The following is a 17,731-nucleotide window of genomic DNA, read 5'->3' as shown; positions in this document are numbered from 1 at the left end:
TCATCGAATATCAATGAGCCCGCCTAAATTGGGGTAAATTCACATTCAGCTTCAATCTCCACATCATCTTGAGCCATTTTATTTACATCGCTTGTGTTGCGCCGAGGAAAATACTGCACTCTGTCGTCTGGAGCTCAAATATAATTCAATTCTCACAACTGCGAAGATATCAGAATCCAATTGATGACTTTTCACTAAAAAGCAGTGAAATAACAGGGCTCGTCCGGGATTTGAACCCGGGACCTCTCGCATATTTAATTAGTGAAACGCCCAAAGCGAGAATCATACCCCTAGACCAACGAGCCGCTGGGTAAAAGGTCGTGCAGCCAGTCTAAAATTTCAAACCGCTTCTGTCCATCCAATCTCGTTTTCTGTTCCTATGTACAGAAATTTGTGGACAAACTATTTCCAGTCGCCAATATTAGCCTGTCTTTACCAAATTCGTTTCCAATGTACGGCTTGTTTTTTTAAAGAAGAATTTTCAGAATTAGTTAATCTGAAGCTACATTGGCATCTGTCTCGGCATCGTCAGAGTATACAAGCTACCATAAGTATACTTTACTCACATTGCTGTTTTCTTTCACTGTGAGGGCGAAGAGACAAAAATGTGGAGACATTAGCTACCAATTTATCAGCTGGGTTGCACCTTTACTTTTCCTATCGTCTCAGTCTTTTTTTTCTTTACCTTTCCCTGCTGGTGTTGCAGGTTAGATCAGCCTTTACCATTCCAGGAAGACTGAGAAGTTCATCAGGGGACAAAACATAGAGACAAGAGACAGGGAGAGATAGAGAGATGCATGTAAATAAAGTCGAGTATAAATGGGTGGTTCTGCAAAGTAGCAGAATTTCAGTTGCAGATTGGGCAAGATTCTTTCTTGTGTATTTGAATTTTGCAAGTGTACATTGGGCAACCAATTGAAAGCGCCGGCCACGCTCGATTATCTCACATGCTCTGAGAGAGATAAATGAAGTGAATTAGATCCAGTTCATTCATTTGAACATTGAACGGATCTTTAAACAATAATTCAGCGGGCAGAATTCAAACTTGCGAAGGAAAACTCCATTTGATCTTGAATTTAACGCTTCAACCACTCGGTGATCGCAGCGGCACATGGCAGTACTTGCATGGCTGTCGATCAGACTGAGTTGGGTTATCACAGGAGTTCTGTCCGACTGCATATTCTTTCAGATAAGATTCCATAAGGACACATGCATTTACTGATCATGTAAGTATTGGTGGTTCAGGGGTCGAATTCTCGCTCACCACCTGAAAGGTTTGATTTCTGACTAATGTGGGATCTTTTTGCCTTCGAACAGCATCCACCGAAAATCGGACGACGTGAAACTTTCTTGGCGCCTCATTGGGCAAATCAGGGTCAGTAAATCACAGTTTCGGAGTTTGGATCGCCTGGCGGGTCTCAGGCGTTGCTTTTCGGTCTCCTCCTCTCCTGGAGGCGTGGGTTCGATTCTGAATTCCGGCATTTAATCCTTAACAAATACGGAGATATTTTTTGTTCCTTTGGCGGGGGGTGATTTTTCTGAGCTGTTGATTTGATCCTTCCATAAAATCAACCCGATATCCGTCCCCGGCAGGTTTATTTTTAAGTAAACCAGCAAGAAATATAAGAACGGATTGTCCTTCACAGCAGCTGCTTCGCACTCGCCTCCAAGCATCTCCACGACCAGCAGATAAATTTTGCTTTGGATTGGCCAGCTCACTGAATACATTAATTACTTTGCTTCAATCCGCGGTATCGAGCATCAGCAAGTGAACAACAGCAGAACGGAAAACCACAGTAATCATGAATGATGCTGAGAAGAGCCCGAGCCTGTGGAAGGCAGACGAGGTCACCGGAAAGGACCAGCCGCCCGGAGCTTGAGGGAGCAGCGAGAGTCTGTCTGTCTGACTGACTGGTGGAAGTTTTTTTGCCTGAAAGTGAGTGCAGTTTGAAGTGTTGCAGCTCGAAGGCACTCCCTGCTGGTGAGGAGAGGCAAATGCTCCAGCAAAACAGCCGTGTTCGAGCAGACACAGAAAGCCTTAACGTTTGAAAAAGGAAAAGAGGCGTCCTGTGCCATCGCGCTAAAATGTTAAAATGCAAACTTGCAAGAGCGGCCTTGAGCGAATCGCTGTTTGTTCGATCCTTTGAGATAGAATTGAACCAAGGATCTAAAGATTTATTCTTTTGAAGTGCTCTGCTCGACCAGCAGAGCTATCGTCTGCCGGAGAAATATGCACCTATCGTTGGTAATTGTTTAGTGAGCGCCTTTTGATGTTCCCAGACTCGTGGATTCCCGTGGTCGTGACCCAGGCTAACTCGGCACATGTTCATACTGCAGCGCTGTGGGAGTGTGAGCTGCTATTTGCTCTCCTCAATCTGAGCCTGTGGGTCAAAATATTCTAGATTGGATTCCTACCTGGTTTGAAGGCTTCTGAAGTTTTTGTAACAGTTTATGGCTTTCGATAGTTTGTAAAGCGATAAAATTTCATCACATGCAAAGCACAAAAATCTTATTAACGTTTTGACTGTCTTTTGATGACCATGTCAATATCTCCTTCAGTCTGAAATCGAAAGTTATCAGTTGATTAAAGCATTGATTGAACTACAAACTGCGATTAATTAGTTTCATACAGTTAATTCAATAGGTTCTCCCTTTTAGTTGACGTTAATTCCCTGACCGCGAATTGAACCAAGCGGTAGTGAAAGCGGCGAATCTTCACGACTAGTCCACCGGGGAGCTCCCAAGATTGTGCACGGGACGAAGTGGAACTGATGACATTTATTTATCTTTTACACTTCCGTGATTCATTCAGCTCTGTGTTTATTCTCAGGCCTCTTATCTCGCCCTTCCTTTCAGCTTCTGACTGCGGATATTCCGATCGTTAAATGTGAATAAGATACTATATCTCACAGCCCCGGTATATTTGCTGTTTCTCTCTGCAGTTCTGTACAAAATCAAACTGTACGCAGATACCGACAGTGTCTCTCCCTCAATCCCCACAGAAACAGCAGGCGATATCACTTTAAACTGCCAGTTGCTTCACACGACGCCCGATAGACCTGCACTGCCTTGCAGCTTTCCCAGGAGCTGCATTGATTCGGTGCGTGAATTTTGGAAATGGAAACATGTCCATCAGCAGCTTGTGGTAGTATTTTACCTCACTTTCTATTTCATGTACATGTCTACTTGCACTTGTTGCTGTCATTGCCTCAGCAACATCTTCTGTCGAACAGAAAATGCCATTTTGTGCGAGCAGCTTGTATGGCCCGAAAATGATCTAAATGATCAAGGGCCATGTAGGAAAGGCCGCGTGGATCTGCTTGTTCGCAGCAAATAATTTTCAGCGTTACCTTGTGGTCTCGTGGTTCGCATTCGGCACTTTTATCACCAAGGCAATGGTTCGATTGTTGTCTGCCTGAACATCTGCCTATTATACACTCTGCTATAAGTGTACTGTAATCAAATTGCTGATTTTTTCACTGTGAGGGTGAAGAGACATAAATGTGTAGACATTAGTTACGAATTCATCTGTTGGGTTGCACCTTTGCTTATCCTACCGTCTCAGTCTTTCAGTCTTTACACTTCTCTGCTGGTGTTGCAGGTTCGGTCATCCATGGGCGTTCAAGAAAGCCTGAGAAGTCCATCAGGACAAAACACAGAGAGTCAGAGGCAGAGACAGGGATAGATTAAAGTACAGAAACAAATAATATAAATGTCAAGTTCTGCGAACGAGCTTGAGAGAGATTCATTGAAGTGTCTTGTAAGAGATCACTGGGCTCCGAATTAGCCTCGTCTGCCGCGCTGAAATATCTCTTTGAAGGAGAGAAACACGATTGGTGAACTCCAGTTCATATTTATTTGAGCATTGAACAACACTAAAAGAAACGGCGCTGCGAGCAGGATTCGAACCTGCGTATAAAAACCCCCAACGCCTGAACACTCGGCCATCACAGCTGCAAGCAATTGCGATGCACGGCTGTAAATCAGAATACGTCGGATTATCACAAGCGATCTGTGCACAATGTACTTTCAGGCAGGTTTGCAACTATACCCTTGCAGCCCCTCACCATGCAGATTTTGCTGTTCGAGTGATAGAATTCTCGACTGCCAAGAGGGAGGCTGGGGTTCGATTTTCGTCCAATTCAGGACAATTGTCATTCTGCATTCATGAGATCGCGTGACATGGGATACGTTCGCAAACAGCTTTAATCTGCACAACATTTTGAGACATTCTCCTTCCTCCACGTGTATTGCGTCGAAAAATTACATTGCAAGTCCAACGCCTTAATCATTGCGTCATCGCAGCTGCATGCAACAAATCCGACACGGCCGCAGATCAGAATGCGAAGGGTTATCACAGGAGACCTATGAGACCGTATGTTTGTTCGGACAGGTTTCCAGCTGCACTCATGCAGCCGGCTGCCGTGCGGACATTGCTGTTTCAGGAATATAAATCTTGCTGGCTGCGCGGGAGGCCCCAGTTCGGTTACCGGTTAATATCGGAGTATTTTTATTCTGCTTTCATGTGAATTGGGATACATTTATGTTCATATTCAGCTTCAATCTACACACCATCTTGAGACAGCTTCTTTTCTCCAGGTGTGTTGCGTCGACAGAACCTCTACACTCTATACTCTCGGGATCCAAAATGCTCATTCCTGCCTTTGACACACTATCAAGACGTGTGAAGCCAATTAGTGAATGTACACTTAAAATGATAACGCAGGGCTCGTCCGGAATTTGTCGCTAAGATCTGTCGCATATTAATCAACAAATCCCCAAAACGAGAATCATACGGTAGACCAACCAGTCATTGGTAACAAAACACTGCAGCCACTGCACCCATCGTCGATCGGCCATCCTTTCAGGCCTCTTCTATCCATCCAATCACGTTTTCTATTCCGATGGACAGCAATGTCAAGTTGTACACTAACTATTTCATATCAACAATATTAGCCTCTCGTTACCACATTCGCTTTGAATGTGCGACTTGTATTTTCAAGTGAGACTCTGCGGAGTTAATTGCTCTAAAGCTACATTGTTATCCATCTTGGCATCCGCAGATTATCCACTCTACCACAAGTATAACAGTGACTACACTTCAAAAATACTTCATTGGTTGTAAAGCGTTTTGGGACGTCTTGAGGTCGTGAAAAGCGCTTTATAAATACAAGACTTTCTTTAATTTTATACTGGGCTAAAATTACAGACTTTTTCACTGTGAGGACAATGAGACATGATTGAATTACGCAGAATTTAGCATCAGTAAGTGTTATTAATGGGAGTAGTCGGACTGAGAAATGCTTAAACAGCCGTCAGGCACAACTCCCCTATGACTGGAATATTATGGACAGCAATTCCGCAATTTCCACCTTTCCTTCCCTCAGCAACCGAGGGTGCATCCAAACTGGACCGGGTGACTTTCCTACTTTAATTACAGCGAGCCTTTCTAGTACCTGCTCTTTATCAATTTTTATCCCATCCAATATCTCAAATACCCCCTGTTTTCCTGACTTTGGCAGCATTTTCCTCTTTGGTGAAGACAGATGTAAAGTGCTCATTTCGTATCTCAGCCATGCCCGCTCCCTCCGTGCAAACATCTCCTTTTTGGTCCCTAATCTCACTTTCTATTCCGATGTGCGCTAATCTCAAGTTGTACACTAACTATTTCAAGTTAACAATATTCACCTCTCTTCATCAAATTCATTTATGGTGCATTTTCTTGCAGTGAAAACACACATTGAAATCCTGGATATTGAGTCGTCCCTGAGTGGTCTCCAACCACCAACTTTTCGGTTAAGGCGCTCAATGATTGCGCCAGAGAGAGGCAACATATCTCATTTTAAACAAAAGTACTATGTCACCGAGCTAAAGCTTGAGGTTGTAGTGAGCAACGAACGTTATTAAATTAATTAATTAAACTAATGAAAGTCTGTGAAAGAAGAATAATTGTTGTAATCGCCATTGGTCAACCGATAACTTTCTGCTGCAGAATCACGGAAATATTAACATGGATAGTGAAACTTTAAATAAGTGTTTGTGTTTTGTATGTGATGAACTTTCACCGATTTTCGTTTTCCAGACCGTATTGTAAAAATCTGGTTAAAAATGTTAAGGACACAAGGAATTTGGTGCAACCGTTCTTAAATTTAACATGAGCGACTAGTGACCACTCCTTTTTGGAGAGCAAGTTTATCGCGGAAGTTTCGTCTGGAGCAAGTTCCCAAACAACACTTGAGGCCGGAATCGAACCGGAGACTTTGCGGCTGTAAAACAAAGGGGATGATCACGACACGACGGGAACCTGAGCTGATCAAACGCACCTCATTGGATGTGTTTCGCTGGAACATAAACCACTGAGTCCATTTTTTTATTCGTTCACGGGATGTGGGCGTCGTTGGCAAAGCCAGCGTTTATTTCCCATCACTAATTGCCCTTGAGAAGGTGGTGGTGAGCCGCCTTCTTGAACCGCTGCAGTCCGTGTGGTGACGGTTCTCCCACAGTGCAGTTAGGTAGGGAGTTCCTGGAATTTGACCAGGCGAGGATGAAGGAACGGCGATGTATTTCCAAGTCGGGATGGTGTGTGATTTGGAGGGGAACGTGCAGGTGGTGTTATTCCCATGTGCCTGCTGCTCTTGTTTCTCTCTGCATTGATTGTGATCGGGTTGCTTCTCCGTTAAACAACATCACTCCTGTCCCTCATGAAAGGCTCGCAATCCTTTCCCTCCGTTCTCTTTCGCAAATAATTAACTGAACAAAATTTCACAAGGCACCCAGGGAAAATAATTCATTTCAAAATTATTAGCTTCGGAAGGAGCTGCGAGGACAGACTGACCAAACCTGCGTTCAGTCGTAAAGCTTGTGTGTGTGTTGTCATCCTAAGTCACAGAGACAGGCCTGCGACACAGAGCGAAGGCAGGAACTCAGAAATGTGGCCATTCAGGGCCATAAATGGGCAGACAGTCAGTCACAGTCATTGATTCCGACACACGGCCCGGTAGTTGGTCAGTCAGTCGGGGAGCGAGGCCTGCAGCCAGCAAACAAAAAGCCTGAGCATAAGGCAGAGACGTAATCAGACACATATACAGATAGACAGAGAGACACAGACAGACATCTGACACCACGTCAAAACCCAGCGTGATCGAATCACGTTGGGGTGATATCATTTTCACAGTAGCTCAGGGTCCTGCCCACAGGTTTTATAGCGGGGCAGTTCATTGTTAGCAAAATAATATTGATCAGAATTGAATTTGTTGCGATAACGTGTTCTTTATCTATTAATTTTGATTTACATCCTCGACTGTTCTTTGCAGAAACAAGTAACAATGTTTAAGAAATGTGGTTTGTTCAATATTTGTGCAAAAACTCTATTACACAGTGTAATAAAAACTGCCCAACACGTGACTAAGCCCATGAAGTGGCTATTAATGTATGGCCGGTTCGGTCAGTTGTTCAGAACTTGGTGTTAATAACGCCAAGAGCGCGGGTTCAATCCCCGTCACGCGCCATAAGGGTCCCATTACAATGTTTTGGAAACTTCTAAAAATTTGGTAGACTTTAGAAACAAGCAAATCCACACAAAATATCATAAGGTTATTTTTTGTAATAACATCCATTAATATGTTTGACATTTCTTTGCCCTTGGGCCGAGGCACACATCTGTCTCCTTATTTTTCCTTTCTTCTTCTTTTCCCCTGTGTCACTCAGTATCCGGGTATGCTTACTGACACACATTACAACCTGTGTCACTCAGTATCCGGGTATGTTTACTGACACAAATTACAACCTGTGTCACTCAGTATCCGGGTATGTTTACGGACACACATTACAACCTGTGTCACTCAGTATCCGGGTATGTTTACGGACACACATTACAATCTATGTCACTCAGTATCCGGGTATGTTCACTGACACACATTACAACCTGTGTCACTCAGTATCCGGGTATGTTTACTGACACACATTACAATCTGTGTCACTCAGTATCCTGGTATGTTTACTGACACACATTACAATCTGTGTCACTCAGTATCCGGGTATGTTTACTGACACACATTACAATCTGTGTCACTCAGTATCCGGGTATGTTTACTGACACACATTACAATCTGTGTCACTCAGTATCCGGGTATGTTTACTGACACACATTACAATCTGTGTCACTCAGTATCCGGGTATGTTTACTGACACACATTACAATCTGTGTCACTCAGTATCCGGGTATGTTTACTGACACACATTACAATCTGTGTCACTCAGTATCCGGGTATGTTTACTGACACACATTACAACCTGTGTCACTCAGTATCCGGGTATGTTTAATGACACACATTACAACCTGAGTCACTGAGTATCTAACAATGTGATTCAACGAGTTTTATTCCCGCTGTGTTATCTCTCTGTCGGTTTGCTGATAAAGGTTTAACTCGGGGTCTGTTCCCGTTAATGGCCACAAGCAGTAACAATCACGGCGTGTCTGGCCGCCCCGAGATGTGGAAATGCATCCGTTTAGAAATCAAATGCTTCAAATCAAATGTTCGCCCGGCACTGAGAGAAGCAAAACATGGAGAAACATTCAGAATGAAATATAGAAATAAAGCTAAATAAAGATGCTATTAATATTTTTCATCCTTGATGCCTCTCTGTTCCTTCCCCAAGCCTCCAGAGCCGGTTAAAATTTCACTGTAAATAAATGCGAGTTTCGACCCAAAGAACGAGAGCAAAACAACCAAATGTTGCTAAAATTCGGAATTGAAGCAGAGACCTTTACATTTTCGCACTCCCCACTGAACTATTTCGTCTCCAAAGCAAGATGGACTTTGTGGCGTCGCCTTGGAAGAAAATATAAACCGAGTGGAATTGCCTTTCCCGCTCATTCCTTACTTCGGGGGAATGGGACCCGACCAGATCTCGGAGCTCAGGTTATGTTAATGTTCTTAATATTATCTTGTATTTGGCCACTTTTAAGCAGGTTCGTGGATATATTCTCCAATCAACCCGTCTCCCACATCGCGCCTCTCTCTCATTCAATCTTTCCTCCATTCAATCCATCAGGGAGCGGGAATTAGAGCTCACCCTCAAACCCCCTACACATAAACCCCCAGTCAATAATTTACACTCTTTGTAAACACAAAATGCAAATGCACCAGGGGAGACCTCACAGTGTTGAACACGGAACGAAATACACCGTAGTGTTTATAAACACAGAAAGCGGACACACCAGGGGAGAGCTCACAATTTTGAACGCGGAGTGAAAAATACTGAAGTGTTTAAGAAAAGTTACAGAATTCATTCTGTGTGTAAAATCCCCGCTTGTTTTCTCGGCACTGATGGGCTGTGAAGGGAACTTGGTGTCTAACGCGCACACATCAATAAAACAGGGAATTCTGGAAACACACTGCAGGTCCTTCTTTATCTGGAGATCAAATGACTGTTGTTTAATTGAACCAGCAATTCACAGGCTCCTGTGAACTCCTCCCTTTGCAACTTTAATGCAGACTTTAAGCCATTTATTGAAAACAGTTTTATTTTAAATGAGTTAACGCCTGCCTTAAATGGTAGACTCAGGACGGTCACACAAACAGATTAATTCTTCATAGAATAATTACCACAGTCATTTTTAGACTGGACGCCGCACGGCGACTTTGCTGTCAGTGAAGAGAGATGAGAAAGACCAAAGTGCCGTTTGCCCCTCTCAGTGTGGCCCTGAAGGACTGTGTCCAGGCTGAAGTTCGGTTCCCACCGGACGATCCTCCCCCCAGATTGTCCTTTCTGAGCTCCAGTCAGGTGATGCTAAACACTCAGGTGGGAAAGACCAAAATTTACAACAAGGTGTTTACAACAAAGCTGATTTATTTAACAGATATCCAGGATATTAAACTCCAGCTCAGTTATCGGGGTTATTAACATCAGAAGAAACAAACCCCAACTGTCAGAATGAACATGGTTCAGTCCTGGATGGGATTAACAGCAGAATCCAACCCTTGCAGTCATCTGTGAACCTGCTGGTGTCTCAGACTGAGTGAATCCTTTCCTGCACACGGAATCATAGAATAATAGAAAGTTACAGCACAGAAGGAAGCCATTCGGCCCATCGTGCCCGTGCCGGCTGGAAAAGAGCTATCCAGCTTAATCACACTTTCCAGCACTTGGTCGGTAGCCTTGTAGGTTACAGCACTTCAAGTGCTCACCCAAGTACTTTTTAAATGAGTTGAGGGTTTCTGCCTCTACCACGCTTTCAGGCAGTCAGTTCCAGAGCCCCACCACCCTCTGGGTGAAAACAATTCTCCATTTCTATGTATCCTACTACTTTATCACTGCAATCCGGAGTTCCATAAACAACTCCCACCAAAGTCTTGCATCCTGTTCTGTTACTCAATTCTACTCAAAGCATTTCTACTGCTAACCTTTACTGATATCGCCTCTTTCTAATGTTGTAACGTTGTCCCTCATCAATATCGCTACTCTCCCGCCTTTTCCAATGTCCCTTTCCTTTCTAAGGAGCTTATAACCTGAAATATTTATCTCCCAGTCATGCCCAGTTTGTAGCCAGGTCTCAGTGATGAAAAATACGCCATGCACTATGAGCTGAATTTGCGCTTCGAATTCGCTTTTTTATTTCTTATGCTACATGCATTAGTGTATATAACATCTAATTGTGCAATAGAACTTGTCCTGCCTTTATGCCCTGATGTGTTTAACACACTTGGTAAATAAGGTTGGTAAGCTGCAGGCACAAGTAGCAACATGGGATTATGATATAGTGAAAATAATGGAGACCTGGCTCGAACAATGGTCACAATATATTCAGGAAAGAGAGGAAAAGGGAAAAAGGAGAGGGCGGAGATGGGAGCAGGCACTATTGATCAAAAATACTGTTACAGTGGTAGAAAGGGACGCCGTTCTTAAGGGTTCAAATACAGAATCTATTTGTTTGAAATTAAGGAACAATTGAGGAGCTATTACGCTGCTGTGTGCATACCATAGGCGACCAAATAGTGGGAAGGAGGTAGAGGAGCAAATTGGCAGGCAAATTGCAGAAAGATGCAGGAATTTTAGAGCAGTGATAATGGGGGAGTTCATTTAACCTAATATAGACTGGGAAGTAGCAGTGTAAAAGGCAAAGATGGGGAGCAATTCCTGAAATTTGTACAAGAGAACTTTCTTGATCCATATGTTTTCAGCCAAAACAGGAGGAAGCAGTGATGGATTTATTTCGGGGAAAGAAGTGGGGCAAGTGGAGCATGATTCAGTGGCGGAGCATTTGGAGCAGGTTTAGTGTAGTTCTGGAAAATGCAAGGAAAAATCAAGTTTGAAAATACACAACTGGAGGAGAGCGAATTTCAGCGAATTGGAAAGGGATCGGGTCCAGGTGGATTGGAATCAAAGATTGGCAGGTTAAACAATAGATGAACAATGGGAGGCTTTGAATGAGGACATACTTCGGGTACAGACTGGTCACATTCTTACGAGAGGAAAGATGGGGCATGGAAAGCTGGAGCTCCCTGGAAGAGAAAGAGTATTTGAGACTGCATTTTGTACGTTCCGAATACCAATGTCCCGCCACGTCTGCCCGCGGTAATCAATCCCAACCTCGTTACCTCCATGCTGACAGATACAAAGCGGCCACATTCCGCTTCAGTGAAATCAAATCCGAGAGCGGTTTGAAGGTCGATTGCAATTGCGAGCAGAATGCAGTCAGAGGACGTGAGGTCATTGAGATGCCTCTGTAAATCCTGCCAGTTTCAACAGCAGCTCACGATCAAAAGCCGTGGGGAAAATGAGGGCTTGTTCTGGATTAGAACCCGGGCTTTCTCATGTATATTTAATCAGCTAACAGCAAAGCGAGAATTATACCCCTAGACCAATGAACCGGTTAATTCGATTGCACCAAGTAGTCACACGAGGAAGAGTTTCTGAGTATCAGCGCCCACTTTCCCCAAATCTCCCTTGAAGTACTGTAAATAAAAATGTGACCTTATATTACTGAAAATTATAAATTCAATTTCTTCTCTGTTGGGTCTTGTTTCGGGTTTCCGATGCTGTTAAATGTGACTGGGGACAGTTAATTAGTTTTCGGGTGTAAGGGTGCAGATACTCCGGTGTCAGGGTGCAGATACTCGGATGCAGGGGTGCAGATACTCGGATGTAAGGGTGCAGATACTCGGATGCAAGGGTGCAGATACTCGAATGTAAGGGCGCTGACACTCGGCTCTTTAAAGTGGCAGTGCAGGAAGGATACACCAACTAATATGACATGCATTCACTCAATTCATCCCACTGCAGCCTGTGAGCTGTTTGCAATTTGGGTCCAACAAAAGAAGCATCGACAAGAATTTGATTCGAATCCGCTCGTGCAAAGCACAATCGCATTAATCACTCGGTCACCTCGCCATCGGTCAGTGAAATCCAAATGATAAAATTCCAATGGCAAAATAATTCTCAATGACCGTTTCCCACACAGAAGTCGTCAACTAAGATGCGATAGGTTTTATGTACAAGCGGAGGCTTGGAACTTTCTCATCAATATTTTGGAAATAGAAGCAAATAGAATAATAAAAAAAACCATGGTCAGCGATAGGATTCAAACTTCACTGAGCAGAAAACCACAATTCCAATCGGTCCGCCTGGGTGTCCTTTTAAAAGTTACAAAGAATCCAAGTGTCAAAAAATGTCTCCGTCCATGTTGTGATAAACAGAGAAGGGTTCGTTTCGGGGAATGATTCTAACTTCGGAGTTGATGATTAAAATATGCGGAAGATCCCGGGTTCACCTCTTCAAAGAGTCTTCATTTTGCCCTCGACTTTTGATCTTGAACTGCTGTTCAAACTATTAGGAATTTTAAAGGTGCTTCAATGATCTACACGCCCACAGAATGCATTCTACTTGCAATTGCAATCGAACTTGAAACCGCTCTCGGATTTCATCTCAATAAAGCAGAATGTGGCCGCTTTGTATCTGTCAGCGTGGAGGTGACGAGGTTGTTCTTGATAACCGCGGACACACGTGACGGGACATTGGTATTTGGAAATGTACAACATGCTGCCTGAAATGCTCTTTTGTCATCCAGGCAGCTTTAGTTTTGGATGCCCTTCCATTCCCCTCGTGGGGATGTGTCTCGTCTATCTCGTGTACCCGAAATATCTCCTCATTCAAAGTCTCCAACTGATCATTTACTATTTACCTGCCAGTCACTGATTCCAATCCACCTGGAGCAAAACCCTTATCAACTTGCGGAAATAAGCTCTCCTCCAGTTGAGTATTTTCATCTATGATTGTTCCTTGTATTTTCCATAACTACGCTAAATGTAATGATATTGTGATGACTGTTTCCCAAATTCTTCCCCACTGAATCATGGTCCACTTGCCCCACTTCAATCTCCAGGATTAGATCCAGCACTGCTTCCTTCCTCGTTGCGCTGAAAACGTATTAATCAAAAAGTTCTCCTCTGCACATTTCAGGAATTGCTCCCCCTCTTTGCCCTTTACGCTACTATTTTCCCAGTTTATATTCGGATAAATAAAGTCCACCATTATCACTACACTAAAATTAGTGCATCGTTCTGAAATTTGCATACCAATTTGCTGCTCTATCTCCTTCCCACTATTTGGTCGGATATAGTATGCACCCAGCAGCGTGATAGCTCCTCAATTGTTCCTTAATTCTAACCAAATAGATTCTGTCTTTGAACCTACAAGTACATCATCCCTTTCTATTGCTGGAACAGTATGTGTGATCAATAATGCCAACCTCCAAACACCCCCCACCTCCTTTTTTCCCTTGCCTATCTTTCCTGAATACTTTGTAGCCAGGAATATTAAGTGCCCATTCCTCCCCTTGTTTGTGCCACGCCTCTTTTATTGCCACTATATCATAATCCCATGTTCCTACTTCTGTCTGCAGCTTAGCAACCTTATATTTCCACACTCCGTGATTTACGCACAAGCATTCCAAACCTATCTGAATCTGCCTCGCATTTATGCCTGTCTGATCCCTCCCATTTCTAATTAGTGAAAACCGACAAAGCGAAAATAATCGCCCCTAGACCAACGAGCCGCTGGCAGCAGAGCCATGCGGTCACAGTAAGATTTCATGACAACCCACAGCCGATCAATTATCATTTCAGGCTGCTTCTGTCCATCTAATCTCGTTTTCTTATATCTGAGCAGATCACAAGCCACCTTCTTGAGAATGGGTCGCCAATCCAGCTCAGAGGGGATTTAGCATCATGGATGTCGGGTGAGACTGGTTCCACTTGTATAACAGGAAGGGGAGGGGGCAGTTTTCCTGCCTTCAAGGACATTAATGATCCAGGAGCGGTTTTGCTGCAAAATGTCACTTTTCTGCACCGTAAAATTCCACTGTGGTGAGAATCGAACCCACATCTTCAGAAAATGTGTTTTAAGATCTGAAAAGAAGTTTTAGGGATAATCCCATTGCGCAAGAGAGCTGCTCTGCAGCCAATGCGAGAAATTGCAATCTAGACAGATGTCAATCCCGCCTTCTGCAGTGCGGAAAATGATGCGAGAAGCTAATTGGTCATGTTTGACTGACAACAGGGGCAGAGTGGAGGGATGGTGCACCACAATCACAGAGGATGTCATTTATGACATTGATAAAGGTCGTTTCAGTGTTGTGGTAAAGGCGGAATCCTGCTTGGAGTGGTTCAAACCAGAGGCGATCAAGACACTGCTGGATGGGCGCAGTTCCCTAGATTAAGATATTGGAACATTTACTCTGATGTTATCTGTGAAATAAAGAGATCAGAACCATGTAAAGGCTTCTCCTTACTGCAGAAAAATCGAGGATCTGGAAAACAAAATCCAATAAAGGTTTCACGGAAATCAGCACTCTATTTGACAGACGAAGCCCAAAAGGACGGAAGGGAGGCCGCACTGCTTTCAGGAGAGCTGATTTGCTATCACAGGCATATTTCTGCAGTGAGTGAGATCAGACTGATTCCATGTTTCCACAATGAATATCACACCCTTTCTTTTGGAAATGTAAAATGGGAGGGGGTTGGTGTTATTTTGTCTTTACCACCCGAAGCTGTACCCAGATGGGTTGAGAGTTTTGTCCCATATGTTCCACTCTCTTCAATTATCAGTATCGGTGGTGCAATCGGTTCGTGTGTTTCGCTAATTTCCGTAAAGTTGGTGGTTTAAGCCGACTCAGGGACAGAAATGGCATTCTTTCATAGCCTGACAGCTCCACGTTTTCAATCTGTGTTTTGGCTGCAACATCCCGCCGGGCGCAGGGTGCACATTTAAAGTTGCTCTGTGCAATTTGATGACTGTTTTTGGAACAGATTATACAGCTCGTGTAATGAGATTGTAAATAGTGGATCGGCAAAATAAGGAGTCGTGATCGGAATAAACTTTTAAAAATCTCGGTATGAAATCTATTCAATAAATCAACAATAAAAAGGATAATTTTTTTCAAAATTTGTAGAAGAATCGGAAGTTGAGCTCTCAGTATCATTGAATCATGGAAAGGTTCGTTAATCACCACAGGCTGTACAGCGACACCGCACAGGCTCCTGCGCCTCTTTCAATGTTGTATCTTTTAACAGGCGGTTATTAATAGATCAATTTAGCCTTTCTCTGCAGTACAGTCATTTTATTCCTGTAAAAATAGCTCTTGAAGTGTAGGATGCAAAGTATCGTGACTGACCGGTCAAAGGCGCTGGTTTACGGCTCCAGTTGGACCCTATAATTTGTAGATGTAACAAATCCATGGCAAGTGGCTACAAAACCGCAGGCCTTAAGTCGACGTCGGGCGGCTACGTAATTGTTCCAGCTAAAGCAGAGCAAACAATCCTATCAGTCGCGATGGGAGTGGGAAGAACAGATTTTTCCCAGCGAACAGTGATATTTTGGCCGCTCCCACAATACAGCTCAATATTCGGCCTCCGAATTATTCCTTAGAGATTCCGAACACATGTGAGGGTCCCTTTATCAAAATACTGAGCGATGTGTTGAGGAGAATCCTTGTTTGTGTTGAACATGATGTAGGAAACATGGACCGGTAACCCACGGGTTTGAACATCTTCTGGTTTGTGCCAAATGTCTTGTCATTGGTTATCACCAAGTTAAGATAAATGGCACACTTTTCCCAGTGGATTAGAAGCTGAACTTATCACACGTGGGAACTTCGCCTACTTTAACATTCCCTTTCACATTCTTACGCCTTTGAGCCTGCTCTGCTTCCACCGCTTTTCCCAGTGGGCGCATGTCCCATTCGCACCAATGTAAACTTGTGCCTTGAAACCAATCCATACTCTTAGATCTGTGTGACTGCTCGCTCGCCAAGCACTGCGGAAACAGGGCTGCTATTCGGAAGGACCGAGGCCGGATATTTCTCGGGGAATCTTGTGATACACGGGATGCTAACTGAAGAACTGGGTTTTGTTTTCTTGGTAGTTGGCTCTATTCTCTGAGCAGTTGATGTGCGTGAGCGACGGGCAGCACTATTTTGCTGCGAATGACGGTTGAACGGTGCAATTTTGCATTGCTGGGACGGTGCAGTAATATCGTATTAGTGTCGCTGCTTATTTTGGCCTAATCACCAACAACCCATCTTTTCTAAGGAGTGTCGTGCGCTGGATTGCTGTGGTCAAGACAGGATGAGAGAGGCGCGTTGTGTTCACAGCAGCTGCAGTTCAAATCCAAGTCTCGATATAGTTTAGATTATTTATTTTACCCTCTGCGACACAAGCGAATAGAACGCAGCAAGAAAACAACCTTTGCTACACGAAAAACATTGTTAAATGCAAAAGCCTATTGATTCCTTCGACATCCGAGCACTCTCACATGCCTGTGCTTGATGCTCCAAAATTCAAACCCACCTCTCCTCCCCGCGTTTTCTTTCTTCCACAATTAATAGGCCTCCTTTAATTTCGTGCTGGAATTTCATTGACACTGTACTGCGGCCTTGCCTACTCTAATATTCACTTTCACCTCCTTACGCCTTTATGTTTGCTCTGCTTCGATCACTGTTCCTCGGCGGCGCAAATCCCATTCGCACCGATATGTATTTGTGACGTGAAACCAGTCGATTCATTTTGATCTGCGTGCCTGCTCGACAGACATGCACTAGGAAAGCAGGGCTGGCCTTCGGAAGGACGGAGGCCGGGTATTACACCAAATTTTCCTGTGGAATGTTGTGATACAGGAGATGCTAAATAAAGAACTGGGTTTTGTTTTCATGTTAGTCGTCTCTTTATTCTATACGGTGAGCGATGAGCAGCGCTACATAGCTGCGAATAACTACTGAAAGGTGCACTTCAGGCAACCGGCGGCGGTGCAGTAAGATAGGAACAGAAGTCGGCCAATCAGACCCTCGTGCCTGTTTCGCAATTCAATGAGATCATGGTTGATCTGTGTCTTAAATCCAAATACCCGTCTTGGTTTGTGCCTCAGCTGGAGCATTGTCTCCAATTCTGGGTACCACATTTTAGGAAGGATGTCAAGGTCTTGAAAAGGGTACAGAGGAGAATTATTAGAATGGTACCAGGGATGAGGGACTTCAGTTGTGTGGAGAGATTGGAGAAGCCGGAATTGTTTTCAGTAGAGCAGAAAAGTTTAAGTGGAGATTTAATTGAGCTGTTCAAAATTATGAGGGATTTCAATAGAGTAAATAGGAAGAAACTATTTCCACTGGCAGGAGGGTCGGTAACCAGAGGACACACGGTTATGATAATTAGTAAAAAAAAAACAGAGGGGAGATGAG

At 43.8% G+C, this 17,731-nt stretch overlaps 1 non-coding gene across 1 annotated transcript; it reads right to left on the bottom strand.

Moving 5' to 3' along the window:
* Positions 1–215: 215 nt before the first annotated feature.
* Positions 216–305, bottom strand: trnap-ugg (transfer RNA proline (anticodon UGG)). The gene is given in 2 exon segments: positions 216–251; positions 270–305. It is a non-coding gene; the product is annotated as a tRNA-Pro (tRNA).
* Between the last annotated feature and the right edge of the window lie 17,426 nt (positions 306–17,731).

This window comes from Heptranchias perlo, unplaced genomic scaffold (assembly GCF_035084215.1).
Source record: "Heptranchias perlo isolate sHepPer1 unplaced genomic scaffold, sHepPer1.hap1 HAP1_SCAFFOLD_73, whole genome shotgun sequence".
In the NCBI taxonomy this organism is placed as follows: Eukaryota; Metazoa; Chordata; class Chondrichthyes; order Hexanchiformes; family Hexanchidae; genus Heptranchias; species Heptranchias perlo.
Note: the sequence above shows the minus strand (reverse complement) of the source record. Positions and strands in the feature narration are given on the sequence as shown.